The sequence below is a fragment of the Capsicum annuum genome, chromosome 3, assembly GCF_002878395.1.
Source record: "Capsicum annuum cultivar UCD-10X-F1 chromosome 3, UCD10Xv1.1, whole genome shotgun sequence".
Classification (NCBI taxonomy): Eukaryota; Viridiplantae; Streptophyta; class Magnoliopsida; order Solanales; family Solanaceae; genus Capsicum; species Capsicum annuum.
Window position 1 is genome coordinate 228,355,496 of NC_061113.1, and position 23,037 is coordinate 228,378,532.

At 42.0% G+C, this 23,037-nt stretch overlaps 1 long non-coding RNA gene across 1 annotated transcript; it reads left to right on the forward strand.

The window, feature by feature from the left end:
* Window positions 1-1,213: 1,213 nt before the first annotated feature.
* On the forward strand, window positions 1,214-8,939 carry LOC107855977. Its single transcript, XR_001670420.2, has 4 exons — window positions 1,214-1,481; window positions 1,578-1,716; window positions 2,928-3,178; window positions 8,591-8,939. It is a non-coding gene; the product is annotated as an uncharacterized LOC107855977 (long non-coding RNA).
* Window positions 8,940-23,037: the final 14,098 nt, after the last annotated feature.

Sequence of the window (23,037 nt, forward strand, 5' to 3'; positions counted from 1 at the left end):
AAAAAAAAAAAGAGAAAAAAGACTTGCAAAATTTCAGCAAATCAGTTAACGTTTGAAGGGGTATATTTGGTCCTAAATTTTAACAGTGGGGGTATATTTGGACCAAATTTATAACGGAGGGCATATTTGGACCTTTTCGTAAAGTTTAGGGGCATATTTGACCCTTTTCCTTAAAATAATTAAAGAATGATTAAAGAAAAAGGTGAAATGATTATTTTGTGTAAAGAGAGTTTTAATGAAGGACAAAGGTTTGAATCACTTTTCTAAGAGTATTTGCACTTTTAATGTATTTGTAAATTTACATTTTTCTTATTTCTACAATCCAAACACAACTTAAATTTTAAAACTCAATGTTTTAGGTTCACACGGAATGGTTCATGAGTCGTGAACTAGGTCCATGATTCGTAGAACTACACGTGGAGCCCATTCCAATTCTTCAGTAAACCACAAATTGATTCTCGAGCTGTGGAACCAGACCAAGACTTGTGGAACTACTCGTTGAAGAAGTTCTTCGGTTCATTAACTTCTTAGGTTTCCAAACTTAACAACACGATTGTGGAATGGAATCACGAATCATGAACTAAATCGTGGTATCTTACTTGAGAATTGTCAAAATTTATTGAAAATCATTAATTACGGCACGATTCGTGAAATCAATCTAGGATTCGTGAAATTCATTTCAGGACTCGTGTGAAATTGATGTCACTGATCGTTCCAACGACTTTTTAACAATATATAAAAAGGATATTTTTGAGTTTTCTTGACCCAAGACCTAATTCCACAACGTTCAATCTCCTTAATAAACCTATTTTCATAATTTTATCGACATACTCTCGTCCTTCTTTTGAAACCCCCATAGCAAAACTAAGTTCCTCTAAAAATCAAGTCCAGAGTTTCAAGCTTAAAGCTAGGGGTTTTATCCTAAATTTATAATTTTTTTAAATTTTAATTTCAATGGAGCTTAACACTGTGTAGATATAATAAAGCACACCGAGATAACTTATCCTAAGATAATTCATTTCAAAATAACTTATCCCCAACCAAATGATCCCTAATAAGTAATTAATCTTAATCAGGTATGTATAATTCTGACTTACTCCTGTAGATAGCAAAGCATGTCTTTTTAGTTGAGAATAATCCCACACTAAAAACACATAAAGTGACAGCACGCTCATCAAAATGTCAACTGTGATTGGTTCGTGATATTACCGTACAAAACCAAGGTGTTATTTTATTATATTAGTATTTACATTACCACCACTGACTGACGTTTCAGAATTTTATATCCACATTAGTTCACTTTGTATTTGTACCTTAACTTTAATCTGCTTCTCTATTTTTCTCTCCCTGCCTAGTTGGGGTTTTGATTTTTTCTTACAGTAATTTGACCCAACCGCCCACTCACTCACCCACAGGGTCTGGCTGATTTGAAAGCTGAATTCTACTTGGGAATGTCTCTGTATTGGCTTTTGTTGAGCTAGGTAAATACTATCAACTGAGTGAGTGCATCAGCTAAATTGTTATTGTTGTTGTTGTTGTTATGTTGTAATGAATATGAGATTTTTTTTTTTTGACAGAGAAAGGAGGAAAAATGGAAGGAAATGAGCGTGAATTGATGTTAGCATGTGTCATTTCAGGGACCCTTTTCTCTCTCCTTGCTTTTGCTTCTTTTGCTTTACTTTGGGCTGTTAATTGGCGCCCATGGTGAATTTATAGGTATTTTTTTTATTTCCTAAGTTTTCATATGCTCTACTCTATACTTGTCTTCATGCTCTATCCTGCCACTCCATAGTATTTTATCTTTTATGCTTATTTATGCTTGTCACCCAAGGAGTGCGAAACCACCTAAATCCCGCAATGTAGAAGAAGGTGATCCACGTCCTCGCCTACTTGCACATGTAAAACCAACTAACGTAGACAAACTTCCGCTTTCTAAGATTTTCCGCTGACAAAATCACCCCTCTAGTGGCTAATCAAGTGATAAAACACACCTTTTCCGGCACATTTGAAGCTCTTATTGTACTGCATAGGAATTCAACCTCCACCCTAGCAGAAAGCTTCTCATAAAAAGACAAAAGCTCCTTTTGGCCAGGAAAATAATAATTTTTCGGAGTTGTAGTTGGTGTTGTGTTTGACCATGAATATAAATTGGAGTTGTTTTTGAAATTTTGTGAGAGAAATAGGAGTGAAAAAAGTGAAAACAAGTTAAAAAAGCAATTTTGACTAAAATGAATTAATTCTTATGGATTTTTCAACAAAAAAAAACAAACAAACTAATTCTTATAGCCAAACACTACTATTTTCACTAAAGTGAAATAATTTTTCAAAAAAAAAAAAAAGTGAAAAAATTCTCATGGCCAAATGCCTACTAACAGGGAAAACTCCATTACTTCACAGGTCCCACCACGACATATCTAGATTATCAATTGGATTGTATTTCTAGTTTTATTTGATGGTTTGTTACTAAAATTGCAGCACCAGGAGGAAACCTGTGAGGAGGAATAATAATGCCACTTAGAAGTTAGAACCTAGAAGAAAGAGGTAACATAATTAGAACACAACAACAATAACAACATAGAATTCATTCAGTATTTTACGTGAATGGGTAAAAATGAATAGAAAAAGTGTATGTATGTGCTAAGGGAAGATGCATTCCTAACGTTTGATTACCATAATCTCATGGTAATCCCGCAATATAGAAGAAGGTGAAACTGTTTATTCGTCCAAGTTTGCTGTCCAACTATATGTTTTTTTTTATTGTTTGATTTGACAGTTCTGTCTAGCTGACCAGTTTAGTTTCTGAGATTGGTTTCCCCCGGAGAATCAGATCAAGTTCATGTATCTGTTCAGATATATGGATGTTTTACTTTTTATGGATGAAAATGTTCTACTATGTGGTTTATATCTCTCTTTTTTTGGCCTTTCAGTTGGATCTTTGCTCGAAAATGGCCGGGATTCTTACAAGGCCCCCAGTTGGGAATTATATGTAGTTTCTTGTCGCTGTCTGCATGGATAATTGTGATCTTTCCGGTTGTGGTGCTTGTTACATGGGGATGTTGGTTAATGTTGATATTGGGGAGAGATATAGTTGGTCTAGCTGTAATAATGGCTGGAAGTTCTCTGCTTTTGGAATTTTACTCAATAATGCTTCGGTGGAGAACACAGTGGCAAAGTTCAAGTATGCATTACTCCTTCTCTTATACTTGCTTGAAGAAAACCTATTTTTCTGTGAGGAAGAAAAACCTATTTTTCTTTGAGGAAAAAATATGAATTTTCTCAATTTTGTTGGTTACACACACATTCATACGCACCCACATATTACCTAATATTTCAACTACCATCAAATATCTTAACTCATCTAAGCATAAGAAAATTTTCTGTCGAAACTGGCGTGGTCGAAGAAACTTGATTAGAAGGCTGTAGTTGTGTGTCCTTAAATTTCCCATTCCCAGTAAGCTTTATTGATTATGCTTACAGGCATAGGAAAAACGAACATTAGATAAGTAGGTAGATAATCCAATACACGATGAGTATGACTCTGTCACCCAGGCATAGATATTGTTTTTTCCAAGTTGCAAGATTCTTTCAAATCTCTCCTCCTATCTTTTTCCATACTTGCTAGGCCTTATATTTGGCACCTATGGGTATGCCTTGATATGTCTTTGGAAGTTCACATGTCCGACACCCAAATTCTCTCCTAATATTCGCAAGTCTTCGGCATCATTAATAGGAAATAATTAATCTTCACACCAGGCATAACTTCAAATAACTGTAAGCTAACTCTTAAATATCTCAATTGGGTATCCTTTTTCCCACAAAGGATTGGTGTATCATCAGCATAGAAGAAGTTAGAAGTAATTACTCTATTAGAACCCTCTGTCCGCATTCTGAACCCTTGGGCCAATTTATAGAGTTGGCCTTGCACATTATTAACCTTAGTCCCTCTATTGCCAGAATGAATACGAAGAGAGATAGTGGATCACCCTATCTCGAGCCCTTGTATGTAAAGAAAAATCCTTCTGGTGACCTATTTACAACTACTGAGAATTTCACAATAGAAATTCACCAATGAATCTGCCTGATCCCTTCTCCCCCAAGGCCAATCCTTTTCCAGAGATTTTGCAAGTCAAATTTACATGATCGAAAGCCTTCTCTATATCCAACCTACAGAAAATACCAGCTTCCCTTGCCTCTTTTTATTGTCTAGACATTCTTTTTTGCAATAAGCACCGTGTTCATGATTTATCTTGCTTAAATAAAAAACGTTTTGAGTATCCATGGACAACCAGTAAATCACCTTTTTCAATCTCTCTGCCGTAAGTTTGGAAATGATCTGTTAGAAGATCCCTACTAAGCTTATTGGATTAAAGGTCCTCATTTCTTCTGACCCTGTCTTTAAGCGAACTAATGCTATGGATGCTTTAAAACTATTTTCGAACTTCCCAATATGGAAAAAAAAATTAATAGCAGCCAACAATGGTTGTGAAAGGCCATATTGAACCCATTTGGACTTGGCTTTTTTGCCTTTGCAACTTTTTATGATAATCTTCACTTGTTCCAATGCGAAAGGTCTCTGTACTTTTGTCTATCATCCTCTGAGATTCTAGGCTAGTTAGGTTTGAAGGTTGGTTTCCAGTTCTCACTTTCCCTTTAAAGATTACTTTTAAAGTTCGAAGTTTCCCTTCTGATTGCTATATGATCCTATTTTCATTTATTTGTAGTCTTAATTATCTCATGTCAGCATTTGTGATCTTGTGAAAGAATTTGGTGTTTTTATCCCGGCCTTAATTCAATAAACCTATATCTCTGTTCGGTAAATCTCTTCGAGCTTTGCAGCCTCCTATAGTTCCATCCAGAATGTAGCTCTCTTTGGTCAACTTATCTTCATTCAACTCCCCAGTCCCTAATTTCCTCCAAGCCTTCTAGTTCTTTCAGCTGGTGTAGAATCATTCTATATTTTTTCCAAGTTGCCAAATAGACTTGTTGCTCCACTCTTTCAACTTTAGCTTTAGGTTCTTTAACTTGTAGGCTAGTACATAGTCTGGAACCTCTTATATTGGAAGGAGTCCCACCAACCCTTTTACATAGTCTTGAACCTCTTAAATTGGAAGGAGTCCCACCAGCCCTTTACTCTTCCCAAAAACCCTTTGAAGGACAAGTTGATTTGACTCAAATTTAACGTAAGATCTTCTTTACTCGTATTTGCATACTGTGTTTGTTTGACTGAATTGTAATTGTCATCCCACACAACGTTGGATAAAAATCTGCCTAATCTTGAAACTAACACTGTACTTCTGTCCATATGAAATATGTGCTAAAGGATCAAAACAAACCATACCGAATTTAATTAGGTATGATATTTGTATGCCATCCTTTGCCCCATGGCCCATACTTCGAGATGCTCCTCAATGTCGTTCAAGAACCCTTCTCAACTATGAAAAAGATCAAGGGGCTGCAAACCTGAGATATTATTATGGTAAATACAACATCACTAGTGAGATATTATTATGGCAAGTGATGAACAAAAACCCGGAGCTATGGTTCAGATTTATCTCGATTCATCCCCTCCTAAGGAGTTACCAAACTTTTTGATCCTTTGCGCATTCCAATATAAAGGATTAGTCAATCAAATAATAGTAAATGAGTCGGTTTGAAAGCAAACAAATTGCTAGTCTTTTTGGAAACACGAATACTGAAAATATTTTGACTGAAATGTATAAAACCATACAAATTCTACTGACAAACACTTTTATTCCCAAGCACACGTGCAAGCAGGAATGGTGTTCCAAGCATTCCTTAGATTTCTACTTCTCTAAGAAAAAGATTGTCAAAAAAAATAATAATATGTGTTGGCGTAGGGAGATCGCATTGAAGGAAGCATTTCCTAGTTTATATCGCGGTTCTTGCTGAGAGAGATGACAGTCCAACAAATTTGTAGGTCTCATGAAGGTGTTATTTACTGGGATTTAAGATTCAGAAGGAACCTTCAATGTAAAAGCTATTTATTTTCATTTTCTCCATTCCAAAATATAACAACAACAACAACATACCTGGTTTATTCCCACATAGTGGGGTCTGGGGAGGGTAAAATGTACGAAGTTCATACCATTATCTTCGAAGAAGTAGAGAGTCTGTTTTCGATAGACTCCCAGCTCAAGACCAAAGACAGTAAACAAAGTCGAAATAAAACATGTAACAAGATGGATTAATAGAAAATAACAATCACAAAGTAGTACTATACACTATCAAACCGGGCTCACACCCCTCACCCCAACCCTCATACGACTACTCAAAAAGCGATACCAAAGCACTCCTATCTACTATCTATGCCCCACCCACCCGCACTTGCCCTCTAAACTAATTCGAGTCTTCCACAACTTCCTATCTAGGGTCATGTCCTCAATAAGACGTCTAATCACCTTCCTCCAGTATTTCTTCGGCCTTCCTCTACCCCTCTTGAAACAATCCAAAGCTAACCTCTCACACCTATGAATTGGGGGCATCCGTGCCCCTCCTCATCACATGCCCAAACCATTTCAACCTCACTTCTCGTTACTTGTCCTCCACTGAAGCCACACCTACATTCCAAAATATAAAAAAATAAATATTCTCAAATAACGAAAGATAAGACGTTCCATATAGAGAGTAAAGGAGAAATGTATCATATGTTTGTATTTTTGGTGTAAAGAGGAAGGTATAGAGGTGGTAGAACAACTAGTAGATATGCTAGGATCCTTGTAATTAGATTTGCTATTCTCTGTGATCCCATTTTGGAGGTCTCCAGCATATCCTTAATGCTGAGGAATACAACATTACCAAATTCAAAAAAAGAAAACAAAAGATGAAAAGATGTGGGTGTGGCCTAGTGGTCAATAAAGTGTGTTGAAAACCATGAAGCGTTCCGTTCAAATCTAGTGGAGGCATAAGACTAGTTGATTTCTTCCCATCTTGTCCAAGTCTTGGTGGATAGAGTTTCCCAGTACCTGTACGGGTGGGAAGTAGCACACACTTATCAAGGAGCATGCAAGCAGCAAACTGGTCTGGAAACCATAGTCTTAAAAAAAGACTCGGTTATATTTTTGAATGTGAAAAAGTCAAGTAAATTGTTAATAGGGTCATTTATTTTAATAAAGTGATAAATTTCATCAAAGAGTGGCAAGAAGTAGAAAACCTTAAAAGAAGACATGGTTTTCCACAAATTAACACCCAATCATCTGTGCATGTAGGAATCCTTAAGGGAGTCCTATAAAGTCTAAACACATCTTACCATATCCAATATACAAGTTTATTTTTTTAAAACCCTAGGATACGGTTGTAGAGCTTATAAAACAAGTTTTGTTCAAGAAAGGTTGTAATGTAATGATGTGTTCAAGTTGTGGTTTGGCCTAGTGGGTGAGGAATCAGAATATCAACCTAGAGGTCAACTGCAACATTTGATATGAACCTATCTACTACATCCGTGGTGAGCACTAGGCAGAATTACCTTGCCAACTTCTACATACGGGCTGAAGGTGCTGCCTGGTGAACTAAATGACCAGTTTTGAGGTGTGTGTAATCCAAACATAGTAAAATAAGAAACCATTAGGACTATTAGATAACGAAAAAGGGTCATATTTTCCCCTGTACTCTCAGAAAAGGTTCATATTTGTTCATTCCTTCCATAAGGGAAGTTCTCATTCGGCTCTTAATTATCGAAAGAAGACTTTTGTCATACTTTTTTGATATATTTGCTCTTGTCATCCAACTTTGGGCACATATTTCCCTTTGGATGCTAAGTCCTAGCTCACCACTTTCATTATCTTATGTGGTGCCTATGCATATATTTCTAGCATAATTAAAAAATTATTTTCTATTTAAATTTCTATTCGACCCACCCAATTGTAAAACCCCATCTCACCCAACTCCTAAACCCTTCCCATTGCATCACTATTCCCAGGAGATTATGTTTGCGAGAGACTGCTAAAGGAAGCTAATAACGAAGTGAAGGTCAATAATTGTAAACTAGCAAGTAAAGAATTGAAGAAAATAAAATGATTGATTAACTTTAAGGGATAGAAAATACATCGATTAGATGCAACGGATGTTTTCAGAAAACAGAGAAAGCAGAGGAAGAAGAAGCCGAGGAAATATGAAAGAACATGGTGATGGGACAGAGCATAAAGGTTGTGGGAAAATTTTTATACGAAAATCATAGGAACTAAATAATTTATAAAGTGATGGAACAGCCATTGCAGCGTTGGTCATGGCAGCAACATCTCGCTATTAAAGAAAGAAACCAAAAAAAAAAAAAACTTCAAGTTGTGTGCATGCATTAATCTGAAGACTTCTTTTTGGTACCTTAATTAGTCGAGCATAATCACCAGTTTTGGGAAAATCACATTTATATAATCTCCTGGGAAAAGTGACGCAGTGGGAGGTTGGGTTAGATGGGCCTTTATAATTGGGTGGTTCGGGTTTTAACAATTGGCGGATGGAAATTTAAATAGAAAATAAATTTTAATTATGCGAGAAAGATATCCACTTTGTTTTGTGTTCTTTCACTCCCTTCACTTCACTTCACAATTGAATCATCATGTTATGTGTTCTGCAGGGGCTGTAGCTGTTCTCCTTCTACTAGCTGTTGGATTGCTTTGTGCATATGAACTTTGTGCTGTGTATGTCAAAGCCGGTGTTAGGGCATCTGAAAGATACTCACCATCAGGGTTCTTCTTTGGTGTATCGACAATCTCCCTTGCAATCAATATGCTATTTATTTGCAGGATGGTCTTCAATGGTGTGTTATGATGTCGCATGATCTATATATGAGTTTTTCGAAGATTGATCAGCAGCTTGTTGTGAGCATCTTTGCTTTATTTTTTGGCTCAAAGTAGGACAAATATTTAGGGAATTTTGTTGGTTATTGTTTCCTATTCAAGGGTCTATTGAAATCTTTACAGGAATCGTCACTCTTGTTCTCCTTGTTTTTACTCCCTACTTAATTCTTTTTCTACCAATCCTGGCAGGGAACGGCTTAGATGTTGATGAGTATGTACGGAGGGCATATAAATTTGCTTATTCTGATTATATTGAAGTGGGTCCTGCTGCTTGCTTACAAGAGCCACCTGATCCCAATGAGTTATATTTTGCCCCATAACGCCTAGATTTTGATGTCGTTTCATCCGTTTGACCACCCAAATGGCCCATCCAATGCAAACGGGCTAGACTTGAGCAGACCCCAGCCTACCTAGCATGCCCCAGTCAATTTTAGCCCTCAACACGCCTGAACTCTGGGCCCACCCACAAAACAGTGGGCTATAGCATACTAATTTTAACCCAAAATGCCCCATTTGCTGCCGTTTCGCTCGTTTGACCACCCAAATGGCCCATCCAACACAAAAAGGAACCACTTAAGAAACCCCTAGCCTCCCTGGCATGCCCCGGTCAATATTCAACCCACAACATGCGCAGACCCCAAGCCCACCCACAAAACCGTAGGCTATCGCACACCGATTTTGCCCCAAAATGCCCCGTTTGCTGCCGTTTTGTCGTTTTGACCACCTAAATGGCCCATCCAACACAAACGAGCAAAATCGAAGCAAACCCCAGCCTCCCTGACATGCCCCGACCGAAAATCATGGGCTATAGCACACTGATTTTTCCCCAAAATGCCTCATTTGCTGCTTTTTTGCTCGTTTGACCACCCGAAGGGCCCATTCAATAAAAATGGGCAACACTTGAGAAAACCCCAGCCTCTTTGGCATGCCTCGATCGATTTTTGGCCAGCACGCCCGGACCCTGGGCCCAACCACGAAACTGTGGGCTATAGAGCACCGATTTTGCCCCAAATGCCCCGTTTGCTGTCGTTTCTCCTGTTTGACCTCCCAAATGGCCATCCAACACAAATGAGAAACACTCTAGCAAACCCCAGCCTCCATGGCATGGCCCGATCAATTTTTGACCCACAGCACACCCGGACCTCGGGCCCACCCACAAAACCGTGGTCATAACACATCAATTTTTCTCCAAAATGCCTCGTTTACTGCCGTTTCGCCCGTTTGACCACCCAAATGACCCATCAAACACAAACGGGCAACAATTAAGCAAACCCCAACCTCCCTATCATGCCCCCGTCGATTTTTTGGCCCATCGCACGCCTGGACCTTGGGCCCACCCACGAAATCGTGGGCTATAGCACATCGATTTTGACCTAAAATGCCTCGTTTGCTGTTGTTTTACCAATTTGACCACCCAAATGGCCCATCCAATGCAAACGGGAAAAACTTGAGCAAACCTCAGCTTCCCTGGCATGCCCCTATCGACTTTTGGCCCACAGCATGCCGTACCCCAGGCCCACCTACGAAATCGTGGGCTATAACACACTAATTTTGCCCGAAAATGCCTCGTTTGCTGTCGTTTTACTCATTTGACTACCCAAATGGCCATACAACACAAACGAGCAACACTTGAGTAAGCCCCAGACTCCCTGGCATTCTCGAGTCAATTTTTGGCCAACAGTACGATCGAACCCCAGGCCCACCCATGACACCGGTGGCTATAGCGCACCGATTTTGCCCCAAAATGCCCTATTTGCTGTCATTTCGCCCATTTGACCACCCAAATGACCCATCCAATACAAAAGGGCAACACTTGAGCAAACCCCAGCTTCCCTGGTATGGGTCGGTCAATTTATAGCAAACAGCACGCCTGGATTTCGGGCCCACCAACGAAACCATGGGCTATAGCACACTGATTTTTCTTTAAAATGCCCCGTTTGCTGACGTTTCGCCCGTTTGACCACCCAAATGGCCCATCCAACACAAACAAGAAATATTTACGCAAACCTCAGCCTCCTTGGTATGCCCCGATCGATTGTTAGCCCACAGCACGCCTGTACCCCGGGCCCACCCATGAAACCGTGGGCTATAGCACATTAATTTTATCCAATAATGCCCCGTTTGCTGTCGTTTTGCCTATTTGACCACTCAAATGACCCATCCAATACAAACGGGCAACACTTGAGCAAATCCTAGCCTCCTTGGCACATCCCGATTGATTTTTGGCCCACAGCACGCCGGACCTTGGGCCCACCCACGAAACCGTGGGCTTTAGCACATCGATTTTTCCCTAAAATGGCCCATTTACTGCCGTTTTGCTTGTTTGACCACCCAAATGGCCCATCAAACATAAAAAGGCAAATTTTGAGCAAACCCCAGCCTCCTTGGCACGCCCTAGTCAATTTTCAGCCCACATCATGCCCAGACCCCAGGCCCACCCATGAAACTGTAGGCAATAGCACACTAATTTTGCCACAAAATTCCCCGTTTGCTGTCGTTTCGCCCATTTGACCACCCAAATAGCCCATCCAACAAGAACGGGCATCACTTGGGCAAACCCCAGCTTGCCTAGCACGCCCAAGTCGATTTTTGGCCCAAAGCACGCCCGAACCCCGGGCCTACCCACAAAATAACTCGCTTACTGCCGTTTCGCTTGTTTGAACAACCAAATGGCCCCCGTTTATTGCCGTTTTGCCTGTTTTACCACCCAAATGGCCCATCCAACATGAACTGGCAACACAAGGTGGCTCCCCAACCTCCTTGTCATGCCTTAGTCGATTTTTGGTCCACGGTATGCCCAGAGCCCGAGCCCACTCATAAAACCATAGGATATAGCACACCGATTTTACTCAAAAATGCCCCGTTTGCTGTTGTTTTGCCCGTTTGACCACCTAAATGGCCAATCCAACATGAACGGGCAACACAAAGTCTCTCCCCAGCCTCCCTGGCATGCATTGATCGATTTTTGGCCCACGGTACACCCGGAGCCCGATTCCACTCATGAACCGTGGGCTATAGCACACCGATTTTACTAAAAAATGTCCAATTTACTACTGTTTCGCCCGTTTGACCACCCAAATGGCCCATCCAACACACACGGGAAACACAAGGTAGCTCCCCAGCCTCGATGGGATGCCTCAATCGATTTTTGGCCCACGGCACGTCTGAAGCCTGGTCCCACCCAAGAATTGTGGGCTATAGCACATCAACTTTGCTCGAAAATGTCCCATTTGTTGTCTTTTCCCCGATTTGACCACCCAAATGGCCTATCCAACACGAACGGGCAACACAAGGTTGCTCCCCAGCCTCCTTAGCACTCCTCGATCGATTTTAGGCCCACGACACGCTCGGAGCCCAGGACACCTACAAAACCGTGGGCTATAGCGCACCGATTTTTCCTAAAAATTCCTCGTTTGCTGCCATTTTGCCCCTTTGACCACCTAAATGACCCATTTAACGCAAGCTGGCATCACATAAGCAAACCTCAACCTCTCTTTCATGCCCCGATAGATTTTTGACCCATAACACACCCAGACCCCGGGTCCACCCACTAAACTGTAGGCTATGGCACACTGATTTTTCCCTGAAATATCGCGTTTGCTGTCGTTTTGCCTGTTTGACCACCCAAATGGCCCATCCAACACAAACGAGCAAAACTTGAGCAAACCACAACCTTCCTAGCACGTCTCGATCAATTTTTGGTCCACAGCACGCTCAAACCCCAGGCCCACCAACAAAATCGTCGGTTATAGCACACTAATTTTGCCCCAAAATGCCTCATTTGTTGCCATTTCGCCCGTTTGACCACCCAAATGGCCCATCTAACACAAACGGGAAATACTTGAGCAAACCCCAGCCTCCCTGGCATGCCTTGGTGGATTTTCAACCCACAGCACGCTCGGACCCCGGGCCCACCCATGAAACCATGGGCTATAGCACACCAATTTTGCCCCAAAACGCCCCGTTTATAGCCGTTTCGTCCGTTTGACCACCCAAATGGCCCATCCAACACAAACGGCAATACTTGAGTAAACCCCAGCCTCTCTGGCATGCCTTGATCTATTTTCGATCCACAGTACACACGGCCCATCCACGAAATCGTGGGCTGTAGCACATCGATTTTGCCCTAACACACCCAGTTTGCTTACGTTTCGCCCGTTTGACAACCCAAATGGCCCATCCAACACAAACGGAAAACACTTGAGCAAATTCCAGCCTCACTGGCATATCCCGGTCGATTTTTATCCCACAACATGCTCGGAACCCGGGCCCACCCATGAAACTGTGGGCTATAGAACACCGATTTTGCCCTAAAATGCCCCATATACTGATGTTTCACCCATTTGACCACCCAAATGGCCCATCCAAAAAAATAGGCAACACGTGAGCAACCTAAGCCTCCCTGGCATGCCCTGGGCAATTTTTGACCTATAGCACGCTCAAACCCCGGGCCCACCTACAAAACCGTGAGCTATAGCACACCCATTTATTGTCTTTTTGCCCATTTGCCCACCCAAATAGCCCATCCAACACAAACGGGCAACATATGAGCAAACCCCAGCCTTCATGAATGCCCTGGTCAATTTTTGGCCCACAGCACGCTCGAACCCCGAGCTCGGCCACAAAATCGTGGGCTATAGCACACGAATTTTACCCCAAAATGCCTTGTTTGCTGCCGTTTCACCCGTTTGACCACCCAAATGGCCCATCCAACACAAACGAGAAATACTTGAGCAAACCTCAGCCTCCCTGGCACGCCTCAATTGATATTTAGCCCACAACACGCCCGGACCCTTGGCACACTCACGAAACCGTGGGCTATAACATACTAATTTTGCCCTAAAATGCCCCGTTTGCTGCCGTTTCGCCTATTTGACCACCCAAATGGCTCATCAAACACAAACAGACAACACTTGAGAAAACCCTAGCCTTCCTGGCACGCCCCGGTCGATATTCGACCCACAATATGCCCAGTCCTTGAGACCACCTAAAAAATCGTGGGCTATCACATACCGATTTTACCCTAAAATGCTCCGTTTGCTGTCGTTTCGCTCGATTAACCACCCAAATGGCCCATCCAACACAAACAAGTAACACTGGAGCAACCCTAGCCTCTCTGGCACGCCCCGACCGAAAACTGTGGGCTATAGCACATCGATTTTGCCCCAAAATGCGCCATGTGCTATTTTTTTTGCTCCTTTGACCACCAGAATATTCCATCCAATAGAAACGGGAAACACTTGAGCAAACCCCAGCCTCCCTGGCATGCCCCAGTTGAGTTTTGGCCTACAGCACGCCCGAACCCCAGGCTCACCCATAAAACGTGGGTTTTAGCACACCAATTTTACCTCAAAATGCCCCGTTTGCTGCCGTTTCTCTCGTTTGACCACCCAAATAGCCCATCTAACATAAACGGGCCACACATAAGGAAACCCCAACCTCAATGGCATGCACCAATCAATTTTTAACCTATAGTACACCCGGACCTCGTGCCTACCCACAAAACCGTGGGCTATAGCATATCGATTTTTACCCAAAATGCCTCGTTTGCTTTTGTTTCGACCATTTGACCACCTAAATGGCCCATCCAATACAAATGGGAAATACTTAAGCAAACCCCAGCCTCCCTGGCATGCTCAGTCGATTATTGGCCTACAGAACGTTCGGACTTTGGGCCCAACCACAAAACCGTGGGCTATAGCCCAACAATTTTGCCCCAAAATGCCCCGTTTGCTGCCGTTTCGCCCGTTTGACCACCCAAATATACCATCCAATACAAACGGGCAGAACTTAATCAAACCCCAACCTACCAGGCATACCCCAATCGATTTTCAGCACACAGCATGCCCTATGAAACTGTGGGCTATAATAGCACATCAATTTTGCCCCAAAATGCCCCATTTGCTGCCGTTTTGCTCGTTTGACCATCCAAATGGCCCATCCAACACAAACGATAACACTTGAGCAAACCCCAGCCTCCATGGCTTGCCCCAATTGATTTTCAGTCCACAGCACTCCCGGACCCCGAGCCCACTCACAAAATCGTGGGCAATAGCACATCAATTTTGCCCAAAAATGCCCCATTTGCTGCCGTTTCACCCATTTGACAACCCAAATGGCCCATCCAACACAAACAGGCAACACTTGAGCAAACCCCAGCCTCCCTGGTATGCCCTGATTGATTTTTAGCCCACAACACGCCTGGACCCTAGGCCCACCCATGAAACTGTGGGCTATAACACACTAATTTTGCCCTAAAATATCCCATTTACTGTCATTTCATTCGTTTGACTACCCAAAAGGCTCATACAACACAAACAGACAACACTTGAGAAAACCCTAGCCTCTCTGGCACGCCCCGATCGATATTCGACCCATAACATGACCAGAACCCAAGCCCACCCATAAAACCGTGGGCAATCGCACACCGATTTTTCCCCAAAATGTAATATTTACTGTCGTTTCCCCCGTTTGACTACCCAAATAGCCCATCTAACACAAACAAGAAACACAGGAGCAACCCCAGCCTCCCTAACATGCCCCGACCAAAAACCATGGGCTATAGCACACTGATTTTGCCCTAAAATATCCCATTTGCTGTTGTTTCGCTTGTTTGACCACCTGAATGGCCCATCTAATAGAAATAGGCAACACTTGAGCAAACCCCATCCTCCCTGGCATGTCCCGATTGATTTTTGGCCCAGAGTACGCCCGAACCCCGAGCCCACCCACGAAATCATAGACTATAGCACACCGATTTTACTCCAACATGACCCCTTTGTTGCCATTTCTCCCGTTTCACTACCCAAATGGCCCATACAATATAAACAAGCAACACTTGAGCAAACACCAGCCTCCCTGGCATGCCTCGGTTAATTTTTAACCCACAGCACGCCTGGACCTCAGGCCCACCCACAAAATCGTGGGGTTATAGCATACCAATTTTTCCCCAAAATGCCTCATTTGCTGTTTTTTTGCCCATTTGACCACCCAAATGTCTTATCCAACACAAACGGGCAACACTTAAGCAAACCCCAGCTTCTCTAGCATGCCCCAGTCGATTTACGGTCCACAGAACGTGATACGAGTCAAATAGTCGCCTTAGCTTTTGATAACATCATTCGAATTCAGTACGCGGGCCACTAAGCTTTGGATGAATTAAGGAAACGGTATCCTACATGGAGGGGCCAATTTGTGTACACCAAAGAGTAATCCCACATGTGGAAGATTGCTTGGAGCATTGAAGATTGAGGACTCATGGTTTTGGAACTTTATTAAGGGTATTTTGGTCACTAATTAGCCTTGGCCAGGTAACACCCCATGACCACCCTTTTCATTAAGGGTATTGTTGTCATTTTGTTATGTAATAAGTTAGACTATAAATAGGTTCTATTAGTTCATTTTCTAGTTAGTTTATGAAAGATGAAAGATTGAAACCCTTGAAATCCTCTCTTTTGAGAGTATACCACCTTAGTATAGTCTTAGTTAGGACTTGGAAAAGTCATCCTTAGTATAGGGCTTAGAAAAGTTAATATTATTCGTTGCTTGGAAACGGTGGATCATGAGGTGAGTTGATTTCCTTGGTGGTCACCGTAAGAGTGTGGTTTTGATTATTACATTCATTAGGGGTTAATGTTGAAATATACTTGGTTCTTAATCTTGTAATAATCTTGGTCTCACTATCTATTCTTTCATTATTTTGCAAATCCATGCGTTTTTGTATTTGTCCTTTTGTATCCCTTTGTGTTGCTTGTTCTTCTCACGTTTTGTGGACTGTTTTGGCATCTTGGTTGATTGTTTTGTACCATTTGGTATGAAAGCCATCATTGATTTCGTTCCCACGAGATCAATCTTGGGTTTGTTCACTCAAAAATAAAAAAAAAGTGTTGAAAAGCTGAAAAAAATTGAAAAAAAAGTAATCTGTCCACGTTTTTGTGTTTAGGCCAAAATTTGAAACCTAGTTTTCTTGTGATTTTTGTGTGTTCTAGTGTTATATCTTTGTTTCCTAACACTAGAAGAGATTTCAAAGGTTGAAAATCTCACAAAAATAAGTTATTCTTGTTTGGTGTTGTTGGCCAAAAGTTTTGTTCTTATTGTTGTCTTGTCCAAGACTTGTGTTTTTGAGTCTAGATCTAGGAGTATTCCGTGAGTCTTGAGTGTCTTTAGTGTTGGTTTCTTCTTCCTTAACACTAATAGAGTCAAGATCCAAGTTGAACTCCTTGTGTTGCGTTTGCACTTGGTTGAAAAACTAAAAATTCCAAAAAGAAGCAAATCTGTCCATTCTTGTTGTCTTGGCCAAAATTGTGTCTTGTTGTTTTGGCCGAGATTTGTGTCTATATTTATGTGTTTTTTTTTTCTTAAGTAGTTTCTTGTGTTAGATTGTTGTTCACTAACACTTCTTGAGTCTAAGGTCCAAGATTTGAGCTTTTGCTTAGTGTTGTTGAAGGGTTGGATGACTTGAATATTGTTGTTGTTCATAAGTGTTCTTGTTGTTGTTCATATTGTTCTTGAGATGAATGTTCACCAAAAGGTCTGTTTGATTTGAAAAGGAGAAGAAAGAGATAAAATCTTGTGTTTGTCTTGAAATTATTTTCAAGACAACACTAAAGTGGCAAAGGAAGATAGGCCTACCAAAAAGGCTTGTCTACCAAAAGTGTGTCAAAACATCTTTCAAGAAAGGTCAAAAGAGAAAAGGGACAAAGACAAGATAAAAAGGTGTTTGCCATTTTAGTGCAAGTTGGTGTACAACTTTTGACCTTTGAAAAGAGATTCCAAAGTCTTGCTTTCCTCCTTCTAAAACTGAAAATCACACTAAACAAACAATATTGAATCATTCAAGTTGAACTACAACAATTTCAACAAAGCAACACCCAAATGGCCAAAAAAATATATATATAGATATATATAAAAAGTGTGGGACACATCAATAACAAAACTCAAGTCATAGGACCTTCCTAGTTTCTTTCCTTATCTTTATTACTAGTTTCTTTCTATTTGTTTCCTACACTAGTTGACAATTAAGTAACAACCTTCTAAGTTGTGAACTAGTTTTCGAGTACGTCTTTCATGTCAATGTTCTTTGTGGTGCTTTTCTCGTTTACAATTCATAGTAAATTCTTGTTTCAAGTTCGTAATTAAATTTTGTTTGTTATGTCTTGAGTCGATCAAACAAGAATCCATTCCGGCCACCAAGTAGGATTGACCTCTTATTGACTACCGGATTATAAGCAACTTTCAATAATCGCCGCTCCAATTGTGAGAATCACAAAGGTGAGTGTATCAAGCTTTGGTAAGGAACTTTTACTACTAATCTTGTTTGTTTCCTTTTGCTTGTTGTTGTCTTTTTTTTATTAGGTACCATGATTGCCCATAATTTCAAGGCCACGTGTGATATCATCCATGACGATCTTGAAGATATGCAATGACACATTGAAATTATATGCCAATTTTTACCCAAACTTTTCCCTCAAAATCCAATTGTCCAAACAACTTGTGATGAGAGATTCCCGAAGGAAGTTGCTGCCCAAGCTTGTGACAGACTTTCACACTGAGGTAAAGACGAACATACTCATGAACGTCAAGGTAAAATAGCTAACTCTTACACTTTTGTTCATGTGAATGATAATTGTGTGGCTAGTAGCCATTGAGTGTGAGTTGTAGTTTGCCTATACGTGAGTCTATTGTTTCTTTGCCACTTAAGGATGATTTACATGTTGTGAGTGTGGATACAATAGTTGATCCTATTGATGACCGAATCAACTCTTCTTGTAAGATTGATTTATGTCCACCTAGTGTTGAAGCCTATATGTTGAACCGAAGTACATCGTCTTGTGTAATTAGTGTTGATCAACTAGTTTGTGAAAATTGTCCACCACTTGAGTATGTGTGTGATGTGATTAATAAAACTCAAGTGAGTGAAGTACTTGAAAATATTGGTCACCAAAATGGGAGTGAACCTGAGAGAAATTATTGGGACAATATTATGCTTGAAATCTCTTTGAAACATGGTATTGGTCTTTTAGAGAGTGATGAACGTGTTTATTCCGAATCTGCCTGGGAAATAGATTATGCTCTATTTAGGTATAATGTCTTGTTTGAAGATGATCTAAAGACTCCCAATGAGCCTAGTGGTGAAAAGGATGGTATAACTTACCTTGGAGGCTATAACCTATATGTTAACCCACTATGGTGTGACAACATTTCTCCTAAAAATGGAAATCTCTTCTTGAAAGATGAGAGCACTCTTAAGGGTAAAGAATGTGTAGTCTTGGAAGTTACTCCTTGTTCTACTTTGTGTGACTTTATTGTTGAGAGTACTCATAGTGATGATTGGAAAACTAGTAGTGAGTACACACATGAGGGCACCTTAGTAGAAGCTGAATTAAGTGATACTTTTCTCCACTCTCTATTTGCTTTGGATGATATGTATGCCATTGTAGAGAGTATTCCATTTAGTTTGGGTGGAGACCACGGGAAAAGGGGAGTATTGTCTAGACCCGTGTCTATGGACATTTTTCCCATTTGACCCCGGAGCCAAATATAGAATTGGTGATGATGGTGCACCCAACTTGTTGTTTGGTTTACATGACAAGCAAAGTATCATTTTTGGTGAATTCCATAGCCAAATTCTTTGTGCATTTTTTCATTAATTATTTAATATTTAGTTCAAAGGATCCTTGGTTATATTCTAAATATGTGCAACCTTGGCATGTTGAGGTGATTTGTCGTGCTAACCCAAACCCTCGTGCCATGAGGAGTTTGTATTTGTGTGTCCTTTCTTTGGTTTTGCAAGGTTTGGATTCTAGGTCGAATCCTTTTTAAGAAGGGGAGGATGATACGAGTCAAATAGTCTCCTTAGCTTTTGATGACATCATTCGAATTCAGTACGTGGGCCATCAAGCTTTGGTTGTATTGAGGACACGGTATCCTACATGGAGGGGCCAATTTGAGTACACCAAAGAGTAATCCCACGTGTGGAAGATTTCTTGGAGCATTGAAGATTGAGGACTCACAGTTTTGGACCTTCATTAAGGGCATTTTGGTCACTAATTAGCCTTGCCCAAGTAACACCCCATGACCACCCCTTTTCATTAAGGGTATTGTTGTTATTTTTTTATGTAATAAGTTAGACTATAAATAGGTTCTATTAGTTCATTTTCTAGTTGTTTATGAAAGATGAAAGATTGAAACTCTTGAAATCCTCTCTTTTGAAAGTAGACCACCTTAGTATAGTCTTAGTTAGGACTTGGAAAAGTCATCCTTAGTATAGGGCTTGGAAAAGCTAATATTGTTCATTGCTTGGAAACGGTGGATCATGAGGTAAGTTGATTTCCTTTGTGGTCACCGTAAGAGTGTGGTTTTGATTATTACATTCATTAGGGGTTAATGTTGAAATATACTTGGTTCTTAATCTTGTAATAACCTTGGTCTCACTATCTATCCTTTCATTATTTTGCAAATCCATGCGTTTTTGTATTTGTCCTTTTGTATCCCTTTGTGTTGCTTGTTCTTCTCAGGTTTTGTGGACTGTTTTGGCATCTTGGTGGACTTTTTTGTATTAGAACGCCCGAACCTCGGGCTCACCCACGAAACCGTGGGCTATAGCACACCAATTTTGCCCTAAAATGCCTCGTTTGGTGCCGTTGTGCTCGTTTGACAACCCAAATAGCCCATCCAAAGCAAACGGGAAACACTTGAGCAAACCGCAGACTCCTAGCATGCCTCGATCGATTTTTGGCCCATATCACATGGAACCCCGACCCCACCCATGAAATCGTGGGCTATAGCTCACTAATTTTGCCCTAAAATGCCTCGTTTGCTGTCGTTTCGCCCGTTTGACCATCCAAATGGCCCATCCAACACAAATGAGCAATACTTGAGCAAACCCCAGACTCCCTGGCATGCCCCAATCAATTTTTAGTCCACAGCACGCTCGGACCCCGAGCCCACCCATGAAACCTTGGGCTATAGTACACTGATTTTACCCCAAAATGCCCTATTTGCTGTCGTTTCTCCTGTTTGACCACCCAAATGGCCCATCCAACACAAACGGGAAACACTTGAGCAAATCCTAGCTTCCTTGGGATGCCCCAATCAATTTTTCGCTCATAGTACGCTCGAACCCTGGGCCCATCCACAAAATTGTGGGCTATAGCACATCGATTTTGCCTTAAAATGCCCCGTTTGCTGCCGTTTCACCCGTTTGACCACCCAAATAGGACATTCAACATGAACGTACAACACAAGGTCGCTCCTAAGCCTCCTTGGCATGCCTCGATCAATTTTTGGCCTACGGCAAGCCCGAAGCCCGAGCCCACCCACGAAACCATAGGCTATAGCACATCGATTTTGCTCGAAAATGCCCCATTTGCGGTTGTTTTACCCGTTTGACCACCCAAATGGCCTATCCAACATGAACGGGCAACAAAAGGTCACTACCTAGCCTCCCTGACATGCCTCGATCGAATTTTGGCCCACGAAACGCTCGAAGCTCGGACCCACACACAAAACCGTGGGCTATAACACACAAATTTTGCTTGAAAATGTCCCTTTTGCTGCCGTTTTGCCTGTTTGACCACCCAAATGGCCCATCCATCACGAACGGACAACACAAGGTCACTCCCCAGCCTCCCTGGCACACCTCGATCAATTTTTTGACTACAGCAAGCCTAGAGCCCGGGCTCACCCATAAAATCGTGGGAAATAGCACACCGATTTTGCTCGAAAATACCCCATTTGTAGCCGTTTTGCCGTTTAACTACCCAAATGGACCATCTAACATGAACGGGAAACACAAGGTCTCTTTCCATCCTCCCTGACATGCCTCGATTGATTTAGAAGCCACGGCACGCCTGGAGCCCGGGCTCATCCACGAAACTATAGGCTATAGCGTAAAAATTTTGCCCAAAAATGCCCTGTTTACTGGTGTTTCACCCATTTGACCACCCAAATGGCCCATCAAACACGAAAGGGAAACACAATGTCGCTCGTCAGCCTTCCTGGCATGCCTCGGTTGATTTTTGGGCCGCAACACGCCAGATCCCGAGCCCACCCATGAAACCGTGGGCTACAACACACTAATTTTGCTCGAAAATGCCCCGTTCGCAGCCGTTTTGCCCGTTTGACCACCCAAATGGACCATCCAATACGAATGAGAGCCACAAGGTATCTCCCCAGCCTCCCTGGCATGCCTCAGTCGATTTTTGTCCCACCGCATGCTCAAAACTCGGGCCCACCCACGAAACCATAGGCTATAGGAAACCAATTTTACTCAAAAATTCCCCATTTATTAGCGTTTTGCCTGTCTGTCCTCCCGAATGGCCCATCCGACACAAACGGAAAACACAAGGTGGATCCCTAGCCTCCAAGGCATATCTCAGTCAGTTTTTTGCCCACGACACGCTTGAAGCCTGGGCCCACCCATAAAACCGTGGGCTATATCAAACCAATTTTACTAAAAAATGCCTTGTTTGTTGCCGTTTCGCCTGTTTGACCACCCAAATTGGGCATCCAACACGTACGGGAAACATAAGGTCGCTCCACAGCCTCCTTGGCATGCCTCGATCAATTTTTGGACCACGACACGCCCGGAGCCTAGGCCCACCCATGAAACCGTAGGCTATAGCACACCGATTTTGCGCGAAAATGCCCCGTTTGCTGCCGTTTCGCCCGTTTGACCACCCAAATGGCCCATCTAACACAAACGCGCAAGACAAGCTCTCTCCCCAGCCTCCCTGGCATGTCTCGATTGAATTTTAGCCCACGGCACGCTAGGAGCCCGGGCATACCCAAAAAACTGTGGGCCATAGCACATCGATTTTGCTTGAAAATGCCCTGTTTGGTTCCGTTTCGCTCGTTTGACCACCCAAACTGCCCATCCAACATGAACGGGCAACACTAGGTTGCTCCCAGCCTTCCTGGCATGCCTCAGTCAATTTTTGGCCCACGGGACGAACGAAGCCTGGGCCCACCTATGAAATCGTGGGCTATAGCACACCGATTTTTACCCAAAATGCCTCGTCTGCTATCGTTTCGCCCGTTTTACCCCCCAAATGGCCCATCCAACATGAACGGGCAATAAAAGGTCACTCCCCAGCCTCCCTGTCATGCCTCCATCTATTTTTAGCCCACGATACACCTGAAGCCTGGGCCCACCCATGAAACTGTGGGCTATATCACACCGATTTTGCTTGAAATGCCTCGTTTTTTGCCGTTTTGCTCGTTT